The following is a 22,651-nucleotide window of genomic DNA, read 5'->3' as shown; positions in this document are numbered from 1 at the left end:
TTTGGGTCTTGCTAATTATTTTTGGTGAGATATCTTCCAATCTAGATGCTAATACTTTGGCTAGGATTTTGTAGGAGACATTTAAGAGAGTTATAGGTCTCCAATTTTTAATTTGTCTTTTATCCCCTCTTTTGGAATTGATTTGATTAGTCTGACATCTATATTTTCTCCTAATGATCCTCTTGGAAATGCCTCATTATAAATTCTTAGGAGTTCTTTGCCAATCCAGTCACTATTATGTTTATAGAACTTTATGGGTAGGTTATCAGGGTTGGGAGCTTTGTCATTATTGATATTCTAAATATCCCTTAGTATTTTCATTTATGAGATATCCTTATCTAGTTGTAGAATATTTGTTTGATTTTTTTTTTTGGAGATTACACTAGAAAATTTAATCCCAACGTTCTCCACATTATCTTGCACTAGTTCTTTCTCCTTCATGTTATAGCTTTTTCAATGCTTCTCTAATAACGAAAAACTCCCAACCCATTTTTTGGATTAGTTTGCAATTCTTTTTTAGCTAGAAAGAGTTCATTTTGCAACTCTATTTCTTGTTTTCTCCTATCCATGGCTCTCTTCTTACCCATTGTTTGAAATATGATTTTCTAAGATTCTAAGCATTCTAACACTATGTTTTTCTTCTATGTGTATTTAATGATTGTTATAAGCCAACTAAGGCATGTTATGTTTATTAGGGTTGTAGATGATTCTATTTGCAACAGGTTGACTTGTGGTTGTGCAAATATAAAAGAGGGGTTTGGGTAGTGTTTAGGAAACAAAGAAAAGGTTAAGTAGCAGATATTCAAGTTAGGAATCTGGAGCTACAAACTTGAGAGAAGAGCTAGTAGTTGAGTGCAGGCTTTGGAAAAAAAAAAAAAGATTGCTTGGTGGCTTGCAAGCAAAAGTTTAGATATTGCTTGCAGTTTCTACTAGATTGTTGTATTGTTATAGATCTAGAATAACTAGGATTGGTTGAATCTTGTAAAACCATTACTATAATTGCTTTCTATTTGGCCATAACTAGGAGGGCCTTGCAACCCGACACATTGCATGCAAGCAATATCTGATGAATAAAAGAAGTTGAGTTTCTATTAGATCTTGAGTTGTGTGTTGTGTTTCCACTTTGTGGTTATTTGCTGGGGGCTTGGTCACCTCCATTGGGGGTTCACTCAGCCTTGCATTGCATCATTTTGATAATGATATTATGCTTTGTTCTCCTTCTTGCTATCACTTTCTTCTTCAAATTGATCAACAACACGAAATCACAATGTTCATCCCTTAAATAGAAAAGTTTTTTCACTCCTCTAGAATCTTCAAGCTTTACTAGTTAATTACAATCGTCAAATCTTCATCAAGTTCATATTCATTGAATCTAGATGCTTGGGAACTATACTTCCTCCTTAAACTTTGTGCTCTATTTCAAATTGTTAGATTTTTCCTTCACTAGTTCTTCTTTAGATTTTCCAACTTTTGATCTCATAACTAAATTCATCCTTATCCTTCAAATTTCTTGAATAATCTTTATTTTCATCAAATGTTAGCCTCAACTTAGATCATTTCTAAACTTGTTCTTCCTTTTCATGCTCGATTAACATTACATCTTGCTTAGTCAATACTAGACTCGGTTAACACTATAATTTCTCAGTTAACAGTATAATTTCTTAGTTAACACTATACATTCTCCACTTCTTCATCGGGTGCTCGGTGACAACTGTAGTAGCTTGGTTAATATCATGGTTCTTCATTCACCAACCAATATGTCTTACTTATACATGACCTGAACACTTAATCCAATCATGTAAAATAATCAAACTAACATTATACTTAGCAAAGTCTAACTCTTGCAAGTGCCCACTAAATACCATACACTTATCAACACTTACATCATCATTATACTTTCTTCAAATCCTCTCCATCAATCAAATGATATGATGCTCTACTGAATTAACATAATGTCTAACCAATTAAGGCTTGACATCAATGTCAACATAACAACTAATATGGCTCTTTCAAACACATTAACAACTTTATCAGTTGGGGCTAACAAGTTCTTCCTTCTATGTCCCTCTTTCTTGCAAAAAAACAAATGTTAAACCCTTTGAGGAAAGTAACAAGCCATGAAAAAAATGGCCCTCTTTATCGAAGGTTAATTCTTTAGGGATATCAATTCTTGGGTTAATGGCAATAAGAAAGTGAGCATCCATGGGAGGGAGACTGGTGTATGGTCAATCTTGATAAAATTCCCAATCGGGGCCATGACTCGAGGGATGGAGTTCCACAAAAATAGAGGAATTTTCCCCACGGTTACCCATCTTGGACATGATAGGCAACGACTTCATCAAGGACTACATTTGATGTCTAGGGTAGGGCACATAAAATAGTAAACTCAATTTTCTAGTATTGCTTGGCAACTACTTCTTCTTGGTGTTTAGAGTTGCAAAAAAAAAAACAAGAAACAAAGCTTTTTGTATTAGCTTGAAATACGAAAAATTGAAACCCAAATTTCTTATTCCACACATTTTGAGTTTAATCATTCATAAGTTTCCTAGTGGGGATGTTAATAATGTCTCGAGCAACCAAAAAATTTGTAGAGTTTCTAAGCCTACTTTTCTCAACATTAATAGCCATGGCCATGGAAGTAGTTGGCTTGATAACAAGAGATCTCGTGCAAGAAATCTTACATCCTTCCCCTGAGGCTGACCTGAGTTCGCTTGGGTTTGGTTTGTTGGTAGAAGCACACGTCATCCGAAACACGAATTTTACCCTCCATTATGTCTTGAGAACTCTTCTCCTTTCGACCTTGGCTTCTATTGTTTGCCTGCTAATTGCCATTATTCTGTGCAAGAGTTCCCATAAAGAAGAGTCCACTACTTGCAATTTGCAATAAATACAAGGAGCTTTTAGTCAGAGGGAAGGACTCCTTGAGAATTGTGCCCTAGTTGTAGAGCAAATGACTCAATAAAAAACTTTTTGGTATCTTAGAATTCTAATTTCAGAAACAAGCAATTCAATTGAGCTAAGATATTGTTTTGAAAACATTACATGAAATATATGAAATTAATTCAATTAAAAGGAAAAATAATTTCCACAATTCATAAGATCATCTAAACTCAATAAATAATAATAATAATATATTATAGTTAAAACATTAATAACTTTATAATAATGTATTCAATGGATTAACATATAATAATGGAAAAAATGATATATGGTTTTGATAGAACTAAATGATCTATTATCAAGATAAATTATTACATAAGAATAAATAAAAAACATAATGTGGAACACTAAAAATAAATAACTAGTCAAATATCATTTAAATAAATTTTCATATTCAAAATATTCCAGCACCAAGCACTTCGAGAGTCTTGGTTTTTTTGCTCTGCTAGGGTTTTCTTGCTTCATGCGAACTTTCAATTTTTTTTGCATACAGCCCTTCGCTTGCACTCCCCTTCTACCGGCACTTGTCATACCGTATTTACTACGGGAGCTTTAGGTTAGGATATAATGGCTCCGGCCAGCGGTGAACGAGTTGTTTCTGGTGTTCACGCTGTTGCTTTGGACTGCCATGGCGCCACCACCGAACAAACACCCGCGCAAGTTTGTCCCGAAGGTTTTCCACGAGGTAATCCTGATATTGTCCTTCCTTTGCAAGAATTTGATGCTGCATGTGACTGGTTAGAACAACATACCTTGATAGGGTATTTTGTTGGTAGGACTCCCCCTGAAGCTATGCTCAGAGAATGGGTCAACAAAAGTTAGACTCCTCATGGAGTCCACCTTGACACTGTGCAAAACCTTACCAAAGGTTTTTTTTATTTCACTTTGCTAACCCGTTGCAAGCCAACGCGATTTTTACCAACGGCCCTTGGTCTGTGCGTTCCTCTCTGCTTGTTTTTTAGAAATGGTCCCGAGACTTCTCTATCTTGGATGATAAAAAGCTTAGGCTTCCTGTTTGGGTCGAATTCCCAGGTCTACCCTTGCCCTACTGGCCTTTTATTGAGTCTATTGCCTAAGCCCTTAGCAAAGTTGCTACCAAGGAGCCAGAGAAATTTTTTAATGCTCACCCTCAGCGGCGTGTTTGCATTGAAGTTGATCTTTCTAAAGATCTCAAGGATTCTGTGGAAATCCATATTGGCGCTCAAACCTTCACACAGAAGGTGCTTTACTTGAACCTACCTAACACCTATTATAGGTGCTAGTCTACGGAACATAAGATCAGGGATTGCCCTTTGGCTACGCCTAGGGTCAAACCCCAGCCTAAAGTGACGCCTGTCAAACAGGTCAAAGGAAAAAAAGAAGAATGGGTTACTGTTGGGTGCAAAGGAAAGCCTGCCTTGAATCCTTTGGCCCCCAAGCCATCCTATGCGACAGTTACCATGATTCCTCATGCTTCCACCGAAGTGTCAGCGCCTGCTAGCGTGGAGATGCCAGCAGCTTCCATTACACTTGTTTCGATTTCGTAGGTTTCAAACCCTGTTGGTTTGCAAGGGATTAAGGCGGCCGCCAGGGCCTTGTCCTTGGCTGGGGCTCGTTCTCCTCTTGCAGTCTCTTCCATAGTACCACCAGCAACAAGGCGTTCTCGCAGTCCTCCTGGACGTGCAGAGATATTAGGGGTAAAATGGCAGGCTGTAAGTCTAGAGGATTTTTCGTCTGACTTCCATCTGGTTTATACCTTTTTGCAGAATAGTTACTCCTCTCTGGAGGACAAGGATGATATGGAAGAGTTCTCATGAACTTCCTCTCTTGGAATGTTCGAGGTCTTACAGACCTCCCCAGAAAGTTCTATGTCCGGGATACCCATCATAGACTTGGGAATTTAGATTTTCTTTGCCTACAAGAAGTTAAGATTTCTGGTTTCATGCTTTCTGCTGCATGCCGCGTCATTTGGCAGGATAGCGTCATGTTTTCTTCTCAGCATGAAGCTGGACGAGGTGGTGTAGTTACTCTCCTGTCACCTCGCCTTCATTTTGCTATTATCTCGCACGGTTATGACCCCACACACCGTATTATTTGGCTTTTGCTTTCCATTAACAATCATTCTTTTGGAGTCATTAATGTTTATGCCTCCAATGATGCTGTGGAAAGGGCACAAATGTGGGTTTGGCTTGCTGACAACTTGCCGCCAGCTACTTGGGTCCTGTGTGGGGACTTCAATATGGTTGAAGTGGCCTCTGACAAAGATGGCATTCTACCTTTCCGTTGGACAGCTGGGGAAAGAGAAGCCTGGTTTTACATGCATCATAAATTGGGCCTTTTTGATCCCAATACTAACCGCCGTCATGATAGTGGGGCATGACACACTTGGTCCAATTTTCGAGCCGGTCTTGACTGCATATTGAAATGTCTTGATTGTGCTATGATCTCGGCGCAATCTTTTTTTTTTCTTTTATGAAGATCATGATCTACCTGTCATTCCCTTGACAAATGTGACGTTGTCAGACCACTATCTCATTTATTTTGGCATTTTTTGGCAAACAGCTATCCCTAAAGTGGCCAAGTCTCAATTCTTCCTCAACACGTCTGTGTTGTTGCATGCTTCCATCATCTCCCACATACAACATGTCTAGAATTTGGAACCACGTCCACATTCTCGTCGAGGTTGGATTCAATGATGGAATGACGCCATTACCAGAACGACTCAATTTTTGCGTATCTATGAGCGTCAGCTGGCAATTTTCAAAAAATGGTCTTATGAAGCCAACACCCTTGCCCTCAAAAAAGCCTCTGAAGCGCTCACCTTCAACCCCTTTGCTGTGGATCTTCAAATTCAGCTTTCCAAGCTTCGCCATGAAAAGCAAATTGCTGATAACTATGTTGCCCGAGGAGCTCAAATCAAAGCTCGCCTCCACTGGTTGGAGGTTGGTGACAAAGCCTCGAAGGAGTTCTTCCAGGCTCTCCGAGCCCGTCATACCAATGTTGGGATTAAAAAGATAAAACAAGGAACTTATGTTCTTTCCAGTCTGCCTGACATCCTGCAAGCTTTTGTTCTTCACTATGAGAACGTTTTTGCTTCGCAGGGCCATTCGGTTGCTTAGGAGGAGGCCCTCAGAAAGTGTATTACTGTTACTCCAAACCGCCTCGCGGTTGAGCAACGCGCTTTCTGTGAGCAACTTCTTTCCCTTCGAGACCTTAAAGAGGTAATTTACTCCATGGCGGATGACAAATCCCCTGGGTGTGATGGATTTCCTTGTGAATTTTACAAACATCTTTGGGAGCAAATTGGTCCTGATTTGCACAAAGTCTATCTTGAAGCATACCATTCTAAAAGCTTAGGAGCGATCATAAATAAAGGCAATATTAAATTCATACCTAAAGCTGGTGATCCTGAGGACATCTGCAACTGGAGGCCCATCACCCTCCTGAATGTGTCTTATAAGATCATTGCTAAGGCGCTCTCTCTCAAAATCCGCCATATGCTTCCTCTAATTGTGCGGCTTGAACAAACTGGCTTCATCAAATCCAGATATATTCTTGACAACATCATTGCTGTCTAGGAAGGTATGGAATGGGCCCATAAGTCCAAGCAGCAGACTATCTTTTTAAAGATAGATTTTGCTAAAGCTTATGATCGCATTGAATGGCCTTTCATTTTGGCTATGCTTTAGGCTCTAGGTTTTGGTCCCAATTTCCTTTAGTCCGTGAAGATGCTAATGCTTGCATCACCATCAATAATTCGCAATCTGAAGCTTTTGGACTTTTTTGTTCCATCAGACAAGGTTGTCCGCTAGCTCCAGCGCTTTATGTCGTTGCTGCTGAAAGTTTTGGTTATTTACTTGCTCACTCTGTGTCTTCAGGACTGGTCCGTGGCATTTCCTTGCCTGATTCTTCCTCCCAGTTAGTCAATGGTCATTTTGCTGATGATTCTTTTCTTACTCTTCTTGAAGATGAAGAAAACATCAAAAATGCTTTAAATTGTCTAGACCCTTTTTGTCAAGCCTCTGGCTCTGCCATTCAATGGCATAAAACGCTCTGCTATCGACAGTCTTTTTTGCCAGCTCCACCTTGGCTCAGCCAATTCCAATAGAAATGGGTTACTCATGGAGAAATCTTTCGCTTTCTTGGCATTCCCTTTGCTTTCCAGGCTTCCCCTGTGGAACTTTGGAATGCTGTGCTTACAAAGATTAGCAAAAAGCTTGATTATTGGATCACTAAGCCGCTTTCTCTTGCTGGTAAATTCTAGATTTGTTCTAAATTTTTGGCTGCCACCCATGTGTATTATTCTTCTTGTTGGGCTCCCTCCAAAGCTTCCTATCTCAAATTAGAACGTTTGCTTAGAGATTTTCTTTAGGCCTCTAGTTTTGACCATCATGGTTTTCACATAGTTGTTTGGGATTTCTGTTGTCTCCCAAGGGAATCTGGGGGTCTCGGCCTGCTTTCCACTCGGAAGCAGGGCCTTGCCCTCTGTGCTAAATGGATTATCAGAGCTATTTCTGGAGATGAAGCCTGGAAAATTCTTGTTAGGCATTGCATCTCTTCAAGCTTCCCTGCTAACAGACCGACGTGGAAGGGGATTGGTTTTTAGACCCTTCTCATTATGCGTGAACTAGTGGTCATACAGGGCTCTTTTGTTATAAAGAGCATCTGGAAAGCCTGGGAAGCTGTTAAACCTTGGCTTCGTTGGGCTGGTGATGAGTTTCGCAATGGGCTGTCCTTAAATCAACAGAACATTTGGTGGTCTCCCCTGTTTGCCTTCCAGGGTACTCCTCTTGCCAAGACTCAAGGTGCCAGTGCTCTGCGTTTCTTTAAACGTGGCATCCGCACTACCAAGGACTTTCAAGAGTCACCATGAATTTTAGGTCATGGGAGGATATGCAAGTTCAATACCTCCTTGTTCATGCCGATCGACAGACTTATGACCTTCTGTTGTCTTCCATCCCTGTGCACTTACTTCATAAAGTGGGGATTCAGTCTGTTTGTCCTTGGTGGTATGATTGGAAGTGGTTTCCTGCCACTCCATTTACCAATTATAAGCCCAATATGGGATACAGATGGCTTTCGCCCCACCTTCCGATGGTGGACACGCTTAATCAACGGTGGCATTTGCATTCTTCGCTTTCTCAATGGAGAAAACGGTTCGACACCATTTGGAGTGCCATTACAGAACCTAAGATTGCTCACTTTGCTTGGTGCTTTGCCTTCTAAGGTCTTCCCCTGGGGCCTCAGCTTAAGCACATTGGGGTTCCTGATCCCAGATGCCCCTTCTATGGCCAACCTGAGTCCTTTTTGTATATTTTTTGGTTTTGCAAGCGTGCTCAGAATTATTGGCACTGGATTCATGATTTTTTCAAGCCTTTCAGGCCCGAACCTTTTTCATGGCACATGATCCTACTGGGTGATTCCCCCAGATTTCCGCAGAAGTTCTCACAGATTTGGCATACCTTCAGGATGGAAATTTTGTTTTCTCTATGGAAAGATAGGAATGCAGTTTTATTCACTCACAGTTTTTTGGATGTTAACATTGCAATGTACACTAAGGCACGCATTTGTAACAATGTCATTATGCAGATACAAGTGCAAGCTAATAAAGTTGCCCTGGAGGTTGCACACTTACAGGAATTGTTAAATCATTGGGGCAATGCTCCTTGCACCATTGCCAGAGTGCCTCCGGATGCCTCCTCGTCTCGTGGTCGCCATTCTCGACGCCAGTCCTCTGGCCGCCATTCACACACGTTGCGCTCCCAGGGTCCTCGCTATCGCTCTCCCAGCAGTGGTCATGGCGGTTGGAGGCGCCGCTTTGCTTCCCCACCGCGTGGTGGTTCTGGCTAGTCCTCGACTCCCCCCCTGGGCTAGCTTTTGGCCGGTCTCCGACTCCTCCCCCTGGACGGGCGCACTCTGACAAGTTTCCTCGGCTGGCCTTGGCAATTTCTCCTCCGTGGCCAGACAAGAAGGATGCAGAGACTGCGACTACCCGAGATCCTGCAGATGCTGCTGACGGCTGGACTGTTCCCAGTCCGCCTCACAATCCCACTGATGCGTGGGGATTTCCTGATAAAGATGATCCTCCTCCCTCTGCTGGTACTGCCTTGGCAGCTTGAGGTTGTTTAATTTTTTTTTTTGATGAATAGTTTATAGTTTCTGGTTGCGGCCATGTTGTTTAATCCGGCTTCGACCGTTTGAACTCATTCGCGGGGTGATCCTGTATCCCCCGACCCCTTTTTTGTGAATTGTAATCTTAGTAAATTTTATTAATTGAAAAGAACTATTCATTAAAAAAATAAAAATCATTTAAATAAGAATTAAAGAATAAAGAACATGACAATTGAAAAATCTTGTAAAAAAGAAATGAATCTTAATTTTGTGAAACGCCATTTACCATAATGTGCACACCTCCTTTCACTGGACATTAAGTCTCGTAAAATTACATATTTGTATTGGAATTGGAAGAACTCAGACTGAGAGGATGGATTTAACACAAACGCTTATTTTGTTGTTTAGTTTTACGATTTAGATTTCATTGGCATCCTTATCGAGAGAGATAAATAACTAGCCAAGGTTTGATTCACGAATTGAACACTGCATACTTCAATTATTTTCACTGACTCGATTCTCTGAAATTTTAGTTTCGCCTGCGATCGAACAGAAGGTCAAGCAATTTCATATATCAAAACTACTTAAATCATTAATTTCTTTCTCGAGTTCGATTCCGCTGGTTAATAGTAGCAGTTGTTGCTAGTTTAAGGGAGGCAATGGATTTGCTGCAGGATTACGATGACGCCAGTGGCAAAGAAGAGTCAAGCTTAGAAGCTAAACATTCATCGGGAATCGAACACGAGAGCTCTTCTCCAGACTCATCTCCCTTAAGGTTGTCTTTGCCGTCTAAATCCTGCGCACCGCAGGTGGACGAAACCCTAATGGCGTTGGGTGTTCCAGGCGCACCGAAAGATTTACATAGCAAGCCGATCGATCCAGTTCAGCACAGCGTGAAATTCAATCCGACGTATGACCAACTGTGGGCTCCCATCTATAGTCCCGCGCATCCCTATGCTAAGGACGGTATTGCCCAGGGCATGCGGAATCACAAGCTAGGGTTTGTGGAAGATGCCGCCATCGAGCCCTTCATGTTCGATGAACAGTACAACACTTTTCACAGGTAGGGTTTTATTTTAAACAAGGGCAAATTTTAGCTTATAGTTTTCAATAATTTTGTTTTAGGTTATAGCTACTAAAATTGTGTCTATTGTCAGGTATGGCTACGCTGGCCGATCCTTCTGCTTCGGTAGCCAATAACATCGTTGGAGATTTAGAGGCCTTGAAGCGGAATGATGGGTTGTCTGTTTATAATTTGCCTCAACGCGAACACAAGAAACGGAAATATGATTTGAAAACAGCTCAGATGGAAGAAAATGGAGAAGAAGAAGACAATGGCGAAGAGATTGAGAATCCTGCATCTGAAGAATTGTTAAGAAAGAATAGAAAGAGCCCTTGGGCTGGTAAGAAGGAAGGGTTGCAGAGTGAATTGACATAAGAACAGAAGAAGTATGCTGAAGAGCATGCGGAGAAGAAGGGGGAGAAAGAGACGGGTGAGAAAGAGGTATTCACAGAGAAGACCACGTTCCATGGGAAGGAAGAGAGAGACTATCAGGGCAGATCATGGGTTGCTCCTCTAAAAGATGCGAAGGCTACAAATGATCACTGCTATATTCCCAAGCGGTGGGTTCACACATGGAGTGGTCATACAAAAGGGGTCTCTGCAATTAGATTTTTTCCTAAGTATGGTCATCTCTTGCTTTCTGCCAGTATGGACACCAAGATCAAAATTTGGGATGTTTTTAACAGCAGTAAATGCATGAGGACATACATGGGTCATTCCAAGGCAGTCAGAGATATATCATTTAGCAATGATGTTTACAGGTTTTTGAGTGCCGGGTATGACAGGAACATCAGGCTTTGGGACACAGAAACAGGGAAGGTGATTTCAACATTCTCCACGGGGAAAATTCCGTATGTTGTAAAGCTCAATCCAGATGAGGATAAACAAAATGTGCTTCTTGCAGGTATGAGTGATAAAAGATTGTGCAGTGGGACATGAACAGTGGGGAGATCACTTAGGAATATGACCAGCATCTTGGTGCTGTTAACACTATTACATTTGTTGACAATAACAGGAGGTTTGTAACATCGAGCGATGACAAGTCTTTGAGAGTGGGAATTTGGTATCCCTGTGGTTATTAAATACATTAGTGAGCCACATATGCATTCAATGCCATCCATTTCGCTCCATCCGAACACAAATTGGCTTGCTGCACAGAGTTTGGATAATCAAATTCTTATCTATAGTACTAGGGAAAGGTTCCAGCTCAACAAGAAGAAGAGGTTTGCAGGACACATTGCAGCAGATTATGCTTGCCAAGTCAACTTTTCACCTGATGGGCGGTTTGTCATGTCTGGAGATGGTGAGGGCAGGTGCTGATTTTGGGACTGGAAAACATGTAAAGTTTTCAGAACTCTTAAATGCCATGAAAGTGTCTGCATAGGCTGTGAGTGGCATCCTCTGGAACAGAGTAAGGTTGCTACATGTGGTTGGGATGGGATGATAAAGTATTGGTAAGTAAGCTATCTTATCTTAGATTTATTCCATTGCTAATGCCTGTGTTCTTTGATAGTCATAACTCGTTGGTATAGATTCTGTTCCTTTTCCAATAATCAATTTCAGTGCCTTGCACATGGGTACATTGTTTTGTTTGTTATCATTTTACATTTTGGGGGAAACAATAGAACTCTTTTCTAACCACTGCAAATTTGTTATTTTTGCAGGGACTGAATTATTAACAATGTGTAATATAAGCCTGAAACTTGCCATGAGCATGTATTTCTGGAGATGATTTATGAATAGAGTCGATGCACTGTCTTTTCCACATGTAAGTGCATTAGTGATGCTCAATATCCAGAGAAGAATGAAACGTTTGCCTTTAGGCTTTTAATATCTACTAACAAGTTTTTTATCTTCGCTGAAATCTAAAAGTAAATTGTTATTAACCTTTGACATATAAGTCATAGTTTAGAGATTTTAGGCTAATGGGGATGCACAACCAACATTGTGCACCTCATGACTTTTATCTTAAATTTCTATCAGAACATCAATTTCTCCATTGTATTTTTAATAATTTTAAATTATTTTGCTTGATGCAGCATAAATTTCAATGCTCAAATAGTCAATGTTCTATTTTGTTCTTTGCCAGTGGAACTATTCCTGCAGCCTTGCATCATTTTTGAGGAAATATAAGAACTGGATAATAGTATATTGATTGTGTGTGACATATCACTTTTGTCCAAAATTCTCCAGAAATCAAATTCACATCTCTACGTGTGATACTCTCATTTAACTAAATGTTTGAAAAAATAGGTGAACACTTCTTCCCTAGGAGGCATCAGCAGATTTACTTGTTGAATTTGTGTGATATCTCTTGTGTATACTGTTTACATTTGTTCCTAAATTGTTAAGGAGTTACTCTTGGAGAGGGGAGCATGGTACAACTTGGATTAATTGGCTCATGGTATTGACTGTTGGTGGTTTCCTGGATCTCCTTAGCCTATATTTTGGAGTTTTGGGATGGATATGTCAGCGAGTCATCATTGTAGGTACATGCAGGTAGAATTGCTCTAGAATTCAAAGTGCAATCACCATTAAAGCATTGAGATTGCCAAAGTGGAATTGAGATTGCTTGTTGAAGAATAATGCATCTAGTGTGCTTTGTTATTGAGCAAGAAACTCCACCACAATTCCATCCTTCACACAACCCACCATTACAAGACACATTCTTGTCTGTCACCCATCACAGAGATCAACGCCTTAAAGCCCTTCAATTGACTATTAGAATGTGGTAAAATGGGGGATTATGTGGTGGAAAATACACAATGGGAAAACTCATCTCCTTGTGTAGGAAAGTTCACAAATACTAATCTGTTCAATGAAAGTAGCAATACTGTGGATTCTGTAATCACTCAACAGTTTTCACATGAAAGAAATTTTCTAAACGGAAGTGGAGACACAATAAACTACCAGACAGCTGGTAATACAAATGATATAACCTGGGTTCTTCGTTCTGCAGTAGATGAAAGCATTGCATACTCTTCACAATGCCAAATTGAAGATTTTAATGCAGGCAACTAATGTAATCAACTCTATAATGCACTTGTTCAATGTCAAATTTAATTTCAGAAACAGCACATTGGACTTCTGATCGAATAGCTTCATTTAGTCCTGAAGCATCTGTGTCTCCAGTAGGATGATCACTCTGAAAAGACTGAAAATGAATTGCAGTGACCTTGAAGTCAGAATCCATTTAAAGGGAGGAAGGAGGCAGATACCAGATTAAATGATGAAGACTTAAATGCATAAAAACTAGCATATATACTATTTGTTAATTTGGATATAACACACTTCAGACATGCTAACAAGAGTGAGCACTGTTTTTAGTTATGACATTGCACAATTATGGTAGAAAAAATAAACCTTTGTCTGTTCACAAACAGATTTGATTGTCTTCTCTTCCACACAGACCTCTGGATGCATCAATGACTTTTCATTATCAGACACCGATGACACACAGCTCTGTTAAACAAAATCAGATTGTACACAGCTGTTAAATGTTAAGAACTTTCAGTGATGCAAAAATATTTGAAGAAAGTCAAAAGCAAATTCAATATTTCAAAGAATAGAAAAGCTAATATGAAATTGGATATTATAGTAGAAAGCAAACTAAATCTCCATAATATTTACCAGTATTTAAAGTTTAAACAGAGCCACAACTACCATGAGCTGGTAACAAAAAATTTGGGTACAATTTTTACTGGCATTACTACTTTAGATACATACATCAGATATTTTAGGAGATTCTATGGATATCAGAGAGCAAAAATTGAATCCTCCACTTTTGATGAAAAAAATGACTTTACATGTTGTACAAGAATTACGTGTTGGATGTTTCTATGGATGGTAAAGTAAATGTTCCATTTTAAATTTCCTTGCAGACAAAGTTAACTAAAAAAGCTTTTATTTTCTTACTATGTAGAGCAATTGATATCAAGGACTTACAGAATAGCCATCCAAGGATTGTGAACCACTTTGTTGATTTGAGCATCTCCGTATCCCCTGCTGCAGGTGGACTTGATCTCTGGCAAGCTTATTTCGACTGTATCATTTATTTTCAACAATACCGATATTTTTTACTTGGCCTAGCCCCATCCTATTAGATGCTTGATCCATGTCACTCTGCCAGTAATGGATAAGAATAGCATGTGTATTAAAGATAAATCACTTGAGCTAGCAACTGTATCCATCTTTATGAATCTAAAATATGACATAGCAAAAAGTGGAATAGTTCTGATGGAGAAATATTCTGAATGAGCCAACTTCAGCATCAAATGCCTGAATAACAATTAAACTATACCTCAGATTCGTAATATTTGCAACAAGATAGAGACCTTCCTCGTTGTTCACTATCTACATTAGCCATTTCATTAGATCTATTTTGAGGATTAATGGAATGGTTCCGAGACACTGAACGTCCTCCTCTGCCGACGTACAGCCTCAGATTGACAGTTATTGACATCATGAGGTCTAATACGAGACAATGATCGCCCTCTTCTATCACTTGAGTCCACCTTGTTTTTCTCTATGAGTCTGGAGGCTTCTTCCAGTACTGTGGATCCTCTAAAAAGGGGAAAAAGGGGATTAACTGTCGCATTTCCAAAATCCATTTGGCCATTCAGAAAAATGTCTGCTGATGAGGAGGATTGAGAACAGTTATTTGAAGCGTCATTGCTCCTTGATCTCCTGCGGGCTCCATTTTGAGAGGAATCTGATTTTCCTTTGTCTGTTGCAGCTGCACTCCTGCCTTGTGATCCAGTCAAGGATCTTTAAGAAGTTGATTTGAACGCTGCCACAGCCATCATTGGTTTGAACACATGCCAAACTAATTGAAAAGAAACAACACATATAATATCAGCTTACACATAAAATTTGGTAATTCCCTGAAAAGGAGAATAACTAGAATAATAAAACAAGTGTAGGTCCATTTATCCATGGCAGTGGATCTTAAAACAACCGCTCCTGCAATCCACCACTCAACAAAGCCTAATCAGAATTTCAGTAAATATCTAAATAATGGGTCTATTTCTTCTGTAAATGCAATACTTCAGGTTGGACAAGTAAGATGGAAATTTTATACCAATAGCTTTGTATCAAATTAATTTTAAACTACCCTCTAAAATGTAAAATATGGAGAAAACAAATCACAAAATAAGCATGGCTCAGTTAGATTAAATCATGGTCCTGCACCACCGTAACATTATTGTGTCTTAAAGCAAATATAACTAATATTGCTCACACTGATCCTGTAGTTCACTCTCTTTCTTGGAGAAAAGCTCTGAATATCAACTAGAAACTGATCAGCTTCAATTGATCTGTTATTAACATAAATTTTTCACTGCTAACTCACTAGTACAAATTTTAAACTTATGGAAGTCTGGTTTATGATTTTGATTTTTTCTTAGTGCCGTTGAAGGTCTTTTCTTAAAAAGCCATTAAATTGACTTACAATTGTGAAGATAAGTGCCATAGTTTTTGTAATATTGCAAAAAGTGAACTGAACTCATGCCATAGTCTCTCCGTGCAATCTTTACAAATCAATTCACTGCAAAGAGATTTACAATAACATTGTGGAACTTGAAAGCACTTCCACAATACTCTGCCATACTTGTCTTGCTTTGCAACTTGCTTCTTGCTCAGTTACACAAACAAGATACAACTCCCAAACTCTGGAATTACATGACTTAGATGATCCTCAAGGCATGTATACCAAATATAAAAAAATGTACAGAACAAGATCCCAATAACACAAAAATTTGAACGGAATCCCAAAAAGATTGATTTTCCATGAATTTGCTCAAATCTGTCAAATGTGGATTGTGTTCAGCTACCCTTCTAGCTCTGTTTGGACCAGACAGGTTATTCTTATGCCAAACATGCTTGATAAGTTTAGTTGAAACCAAATATATTGGATAGGGACTGTTCTAAGCTGCTTATGGTTCCACCGTATATTGGATTACCGTTGAACCCTCTGCATCTGCCTCATTCATGTGTTGGACCTATGATCAATTAATATCACAATATTTTGATTAGAGAAGAGAAGCTTGAATCACATTCTATGGTCTACCATCACAATGATGATTCAAATAATTTTGAAATGAAAAATGATATCATATTCAGCCCACATTATTCATCAACACATTCACAGTATATTGGTGGTAGCATTTTTGATGATACTCCTCATAATCAACAATGGCATCATAGCCATAATGATGACAAAGATCATCTGGACCTTCCTCAGCTCAACTTGTATGATGAGCTTCTGTGTGCATTATTTAACAAATCTACCCATGAAATGGATGCTGTTTGATCTTAAAAGTGTGAAATCATTATCAGGCTGGGATGATATATTTTTTTTGTCATAAAAGATATAATGGAAATCTGGCCAATATAGAGATAATACCAATGGGAGACGTCCATATGGCCAGATTTCCATAGGTTGTAGGAGGAAAGATGCTTGAAATTCGTTGTTGCTAACCACAACTCTATTAAAGTGAACATCATGGGGGACGTCCCAAAACCCTCCTCCTCCTCCACAGGCACCTTCTTCTGACGCTTCCGTAGAAAAAATCCCTACCAACGATAGAGAAAAGGCAAGAGTTCCTGCCAGAGGAAGTAAAATTAGAAGGCACATGATGGATTAATGGCTTCTCCCCCGCTTAGTTTCAGCCCTGTCTTGTAACTCAGAAGAAGAAGCAAGAATTAAAGCTTGGGTAAAACTCTAGAGTGCCAAGGCCGGATCTGAATCAAGCAAACTTGAGGTAAAATTGTGCATTCTTTTTTAATTCATTTATATTACTCAAACTTTGAGCATTAGTTTTCCACTAATTTGCCGGTTCGGGTTCGGTTCCAAGTTCGCGGTTCAAGAACCGGTTTGTTGGTTCGACAAAATTTTGGAAAGGGTTTTGGGTTTGTTTGTATATATATATATATATATATATATATATATATATATATATATATATATATATATATATATATATATATATATATATACACACCCCTTTATGAAGCATGAGTTAAAATTAGAACAAAAACTTTAAAACAGTTCAGTGTTTAACAGTAACTAATGGAATGAAACTCTATTAAAATTCTGAATTTTTAGTTCTAAGTTCTTCAATCTTCATCTTCTTCTTCATCTCCTCCTTCTCCGCCTCCGCTATTACTTGCACCAAGGCCAATGGGATCAGTAGCAGAATCAACAATGGTATTGGCATCAAAGTCATAAAAATCATCAATTGTAAGCCCAACAGTGGAAGCATCCAAGTCTGCAATCTCTGCATCTACATCCCACTTCTTTGTCTCCCCTTCTTTGTATTCTTGACTCTTGTGCGAAAGAAGGCGCAAGTTGTTATGCACAAATACCAAGTTCTCTGCTTTTTTTTTTATTGCAACCTGTTGTGCTTCACTGAGTGGATGAAAGAATAGGTGCTCCAATTTCTTTCTGATGCAGAAGAACTAGCAACCTATAAAGACAACATAGGGTAAGCAATTAAAAAATAATTAATTCAATCTTATAAAAAAATTCTTTTGAAGATAAAGTGAGCTAATTTTTTAAAAATAAAACTTACTTGTGATGTAACTTTGATTGCAAAGGGCTGCAATGTTTGAAATTTTTGGCGATGGAGTTACCACCAAGCATGAGCATCCTTTTTGAACCAATGACGAAGAACATCATTACTTAGACCTCTAGCATTGACAAACTCTATGAACTCATCCATGATTACATTTCTTATATCATCATCAGGAAATATTCTTCTAAATGCTGTTTGGTACCCTTCAGACACTTCCAGATCTCTATATGGTGGCAACCTTCCTCATAGTTCACAATATTGTGAGCTATAGTATTTGGGGGTCAAAGCATAGGCAAGCAAATGTAATGGAGTGGTCATTTTGTTCCATCTTTTCATCAATAATTTTTTGCACTTGTTTGAAAAAGCTCTCTTGCGGATCTTGCTCCTCCTCATTTATAACTTGCGTGATCTTCTCAATCATTGAGTCTATGCCATCATAGATCTCTCCAAGTCAAGCCCTATCCATGTCAGTGTACCTAAGCATGCTCATAATGGGCTCGGTGATCTTAAGGAGATATTCCACACGTTCCCACCATGACTCAGCCAATAGCCTATCCTTTATTTTGTTTGCCCTTTCAGTGTTCTTTTGCTTCCATACATCCCAATTGTTGCTGATTGCCATACTTTGAAGTGATTCTTTCACTTGCACAAGTTGTCTTAAGACGATTATATGTGATGCAAAACGGGTCTCAGCAACCTGTGACATAAATTAGAGCAAAAAACAACTATTAGATACATATTTTAGAAAACTAAGAAAAGCATACACATTGGCAATTGCACAAGTAAAATATGAAAAATCAGAAATTATCAAATATTAAAAATTAAATTATTAATTTGAGTTCAAGTTTTTTACCTTCAATAGCTCCAATTTTGAGTATTTTTGAAAAGAGATTGAGTCATGTGGTGGTTTGTGACAAACATTTGTATGTCCTCAGCCTCTTCATACATTGTTTTGATCCACTCAATTTGGTTCCCAATCTTTTGTAGCATAAGATTGAGTGAATAGATTGCACAAGGTGTCCAAAAGATATGTTGATATCATGATTCAACCAACAAACTTGCTGCTCTACAATTCTTTGCCTTGCCAGTTATGACTTGGACAACGTTTCTTGCACTCACTTGTTCAATGGCCTCAATTAGGATATCAACAATAAATGGCCCATCTTTTACTTTGCCCTCACAATCCACTGCTTTCAGAAACATTGCCCCTTTAGGGGACACAGCAAGGACATTGATCAAGGGACGGTTCCTAGAATCCTTCCAGCCATCTGAAACAATTGTCACCCTTGTCTCAACCCATGAGTCCCTTATAGGCTTTAATTGATTTTCAACCCGTTGTACCTCATCATCCAACAAGGTGGTGTGCACTTTCTTAGACCTGGGGCCACAATACCCTTTTGGAGCTTCATTGGCACCCCTCAACATGTCCTTCCAAAATGGAGAGCGGACAACATTAAAAGACAACCCATTTGCATATAGGCATCTTCCCACCTTAATGTCAGCAATTTCTCGGGCCTTATTTTGAAAAGAAGTTTGTGTATAATGGGGACAAATTCAGTGTCAGTGTCCATTGTAGTACTAAAGAAGGGGTGGTCTTGTACTATAACATCTGAGGGGGGCTGCATTCCCTTTGCTCTTTTACTTTTATTACTACTGAGTCTATTGCCCTGTGTCTTCTCTCTTCTGTTGCCGCATGCTCTTCAATATATTTTAACACAGTGTGATTTGGTAGAGGGATACCATTTTTGCCAGGGCATTTCTTGACTCCTCTTCCAGTATAACCACATAAATGACCTACCACACAATAATAAGAACTATTTCTTTCTACACATCTTCGACATCTCCAACGGAATGCACCACCTCCTAGAATGGGTTTTATAATGTCTACATACTTCCATAGAGGTGAATCAAAGTTGGGTTCCATTCTTTGTTTGGTGTTGCCTATTGATGAAGAGGTGGATGACATTCCTTTCGGACCTTTCCCTATGGCAAGAAATTAGATACATGTTCATAATATATGTGCAAGAAAATGACAAATTTTGGAATAATGGAAAAGATTCAAGAACATATTGTTGTGAGGTTTTCACACATCGCCCCAAATCTTGGGGACTCCCCTCTTTTAATCGCCTCGGCAAATTTTTGGATTGCCCAAAATTATTGAGTTTTGAAAATTTCACGCCGTGGCACCTCTAGGACAAATATGAGAGGCTTAGCTTATTTTCACCCGATTTCAACTTGATTTTCCAGAGTTATCAATTTTACCCCTAGGTCGAATAATTTTCTAAGTTAATTTCAACTTGGCAGGATAAAGTTGTGAATTTTGTACTAGACGTTTTCTTTTGAAAATTTGGTTTTAATTTTGTAAATTTGGATGATTTTCAATAGGGAAATTTTAATTCGACTTGAGTTTTTAGAAAATCTCAAATTTTCCTCTGGTGAAAATTTTAATTTTGTCGAAATGAGGAAAATTGCAAAAAATCAATTTTTTGTTCTAGATGCAATTTTATTTTTTATTTTTTTATTTAGCTTGGCAAAATCGATTTGGTAGAAAATTGCAAAAAATTGGCTTTAATTGGATTAATTTGCCTTGAAAACTTTTAGTTTTTAATAAATTTAGTAATTTAATATTGAAAAAATGGCTTTTGGTTAGCCAAAATCCAAATTTAATGACGTATTAATTACTAAACCCTCATTAAATGGAAATATTTAACACCTTCAAGGCTATTTAATTTCGTTTTGCAATTTGGAGCTAATTGACAAATTTAAAAGTGCAATTTTCTTTTGGCAAAATTAATTTTTTTGAGCTAAGTATTTAATTGAGGGCCTTAATTTGGATTTAATTTTTGTTTTTTGTTTTCTCCTAGACCAGGTCGGCCAGCTTTGAGGAGAAGGGAATTGGCTATAAAGGGAGTCTCCTCCCCATTTCATTTTCACAAATCATTTTTCTCCTCTCCATCTTGGGTGAATTTCCTTGAAAGCAGATTTTTCCAGACTTAGGCAGTTTTGTGGAAGGCAGTTTTTTGCATGCTTGGGTGATTTTTGCTTGCATTTCTCCATTTTCATGCTTGGCGATTTCTCAAGGGGCAGACCTTTTGCAGATTTTGGTGGTTTTCTCCTCCATTTGTGGGCTGCGATTTGTGCCCTAGGTGGCATTTTGGGCAGATTTCAGACTTCATGCTTGGGCGAATTTGAGACAAAGGCAAAATTTCCATTCTTGGCATTTTATTGAGGCAGATCTGATTCTGATTTTTGGGCAATTCATGGTGAAGGTCTGATTTTTTTTCCTATTTAGGACTACATTTTTATACCAGATTTTGGCAATTTTGTTGGGAGAAGAGATACATATGAAGGTTTGATTTTTGCATAGAAGGCAAGTGTTGGATAGTTTTAGAAGCGTAGATTTCTATTTTGCAAAGGGATTTCAACTTCTTGAAAGTCATATCCTAGGTTCCGAAAAGTCGTTGTAAGATTATTGGTTAGGGTGAATTTTCATCATCTAGAGTTGCAAGGGGTGCTTAAGCTGACATCCATCTTTCGTTCTAGTCTAAGGATTGCTCCGCTTGGTTCTTCTTGCCTTTTGGTCCACCACTCTACCATCCCGTAATAGGGCGACAAGCATGGAGGATGATAGTGCAAGTAAGAATCCCAAGTGGGCGAACACTAAGAAAGACAAAGCGGATATGATGCCCAAAACTTCCTTCTTCTCGAAAATGAAGAGAATAATTGACGCCAATATTTATACAGTGGACATGATACGGATGAGGGACAGACTGAAGGAAGGACAATCCCCCTTGGCAAAAAGGATTTACAAGAGTGGAATTGTACACGCATCGGCCTTTCCTCCCACATTGCCCTGTCTAGAATTGATTATGGAATGTGCATCCAGATTTGATCTAAACAATAATTCCATCATTTTTGATGAAGGGAAGAGAGTGTTGGCCAGCATTGGAGAACAAGCAATTGAAGAAACATTTAACACTCCCTAGTACAAGGGCATGACAATTGTGATGATGGATCAAGCAACTAAGTCATTTCAAGATAACCAAGAGGCCTATTACACGCATCTAAAGCAGAATTGGATACGCGAGGGAAGGAAAGGTGTTAACAGATCATCGAGGCTCACAATGGCAGATTTCAAACCAGAATATGGTGATCTCGTTGTTCTACTCAGTCAAATCATGGGCCTAGCTCAAGGGATGAGATTTGAAAACTGGATGTACCTCTTCATTGATGAGATTGAGAGAGGGAAAAGAAGGTTTGATTGGGCCAAGATCATAAGCGAGAACTTAGAATTGCAACTCAGAACCGTGTAAAACCAAAGGCAATTCTACATGGGCTCCTATCTGTTCTACCTAATTGCTAGATTGTACAAGAGTTCGGGACTTAAGGCCTTAGGAGAAGTTGGTAGCGGACCGAGACAATATTTGGTACATGAATGCTATCCGCAGCTCCATTTGCACAATAACAAAGATTACAAGATATTTTGCGATGCCTTCGCCATGAAGACAATAAGGGTATTACAAGGGACACTTGCTAAGAGACTTTCATCGAAAGCAAAAGCAAGAATTAAGAAGTTTGGGAGTTGGTTCATCCAATTTCCGCAGTTTACATACATTAGAGTGGCAGGAAGTACAATTTGTCCCAAGAGGCTTCCAATGTACCCACTCGACAAGGTAGTTTTGTTAGAATTGGCTAGGCAACTTGAGCACTATGATAGAATAATGAGAAACGAAGAGAAAACAGGCATTTCATTCTCAATCATAATTGGCAATGATAGTTGCCCAAATCGGGCCTCCTTTGAAGCCGCAGAAAAGGAATTGGAATGGTATCATCTAGGATGGTACAGAGCAAGGCAAGGGTTTGACCCTAATGGTCTTATCAAGGCATCTCATGGAAACGAATTTGGGCATGTTCCCACCATAGAAGACTTTTGGGCCAACGCCAAAGATGACTTTCATGTGAGAAAGCTAGCTCTCTCAAGGTT

At 39.0% G+C, this 22,651-nt stretch overlaps 1 long non-coding RNA gene and 1 pseudogene across 2 annotated transcripts; one reads left to right on the top strand and one right to left on the bottom strand.

The window, feature by feature from the left end:
- The first annotated feature begins 9,360 nt into the window (after nt 1-9,360).
- Nucleotides 9,361-11,551, top strand: LOC149528051 (uncharacterized; annotated as a pseudogene). Its single transcript, XR_016358795.1, has 2 exons — nt 9,361-10,093; nt 10,188-11,551. The product of XR_016358795.1 is annotated as an uncharacterized LOC149528051 (transcript).
- Nucleotides 11,552-12,778: 1,227 nt separating this feature from the next.
- Nucleotides 12,779-14,550, bottom strand: LOC149528050 (uncharacterized). The gene is made up of 3 exons (XR_016358796.1): nt 14,039-14,550; nt 13,457-13,555; nt 12,779-13,247 (listed from the first exon to the last, which is right to left on the bottom strand). It is a non-coding gene; the product is annotated as an uncharacterized LOC149528050 (long non-coding RNA).
- Between the last annotated feature and the right edge of the window lie 8,101 nt (nt 14,551-22,651).

The sequence above is a fragment of the Cupressus sempervirens genome, chromosome 11 (assembly GCF_028749045.1).
Source record: "Cupressus sempervirens isolate cs-2001-9-10 chromosome 11, ASM2874904v1, whole genome shotgun sequence".
Lineage (NCBI taxonomy): Eukaryota > Viridiplantae > Streptophyta > Pinopsida > Cupressales > Cupressaceae > Cupressus > Cupressus sempervirens.
The sequence above is the reverse complement of the archived record's forward strand: the minus strand, read 5'-3'. Positions and strand labels throughout refer to the sequence as shown.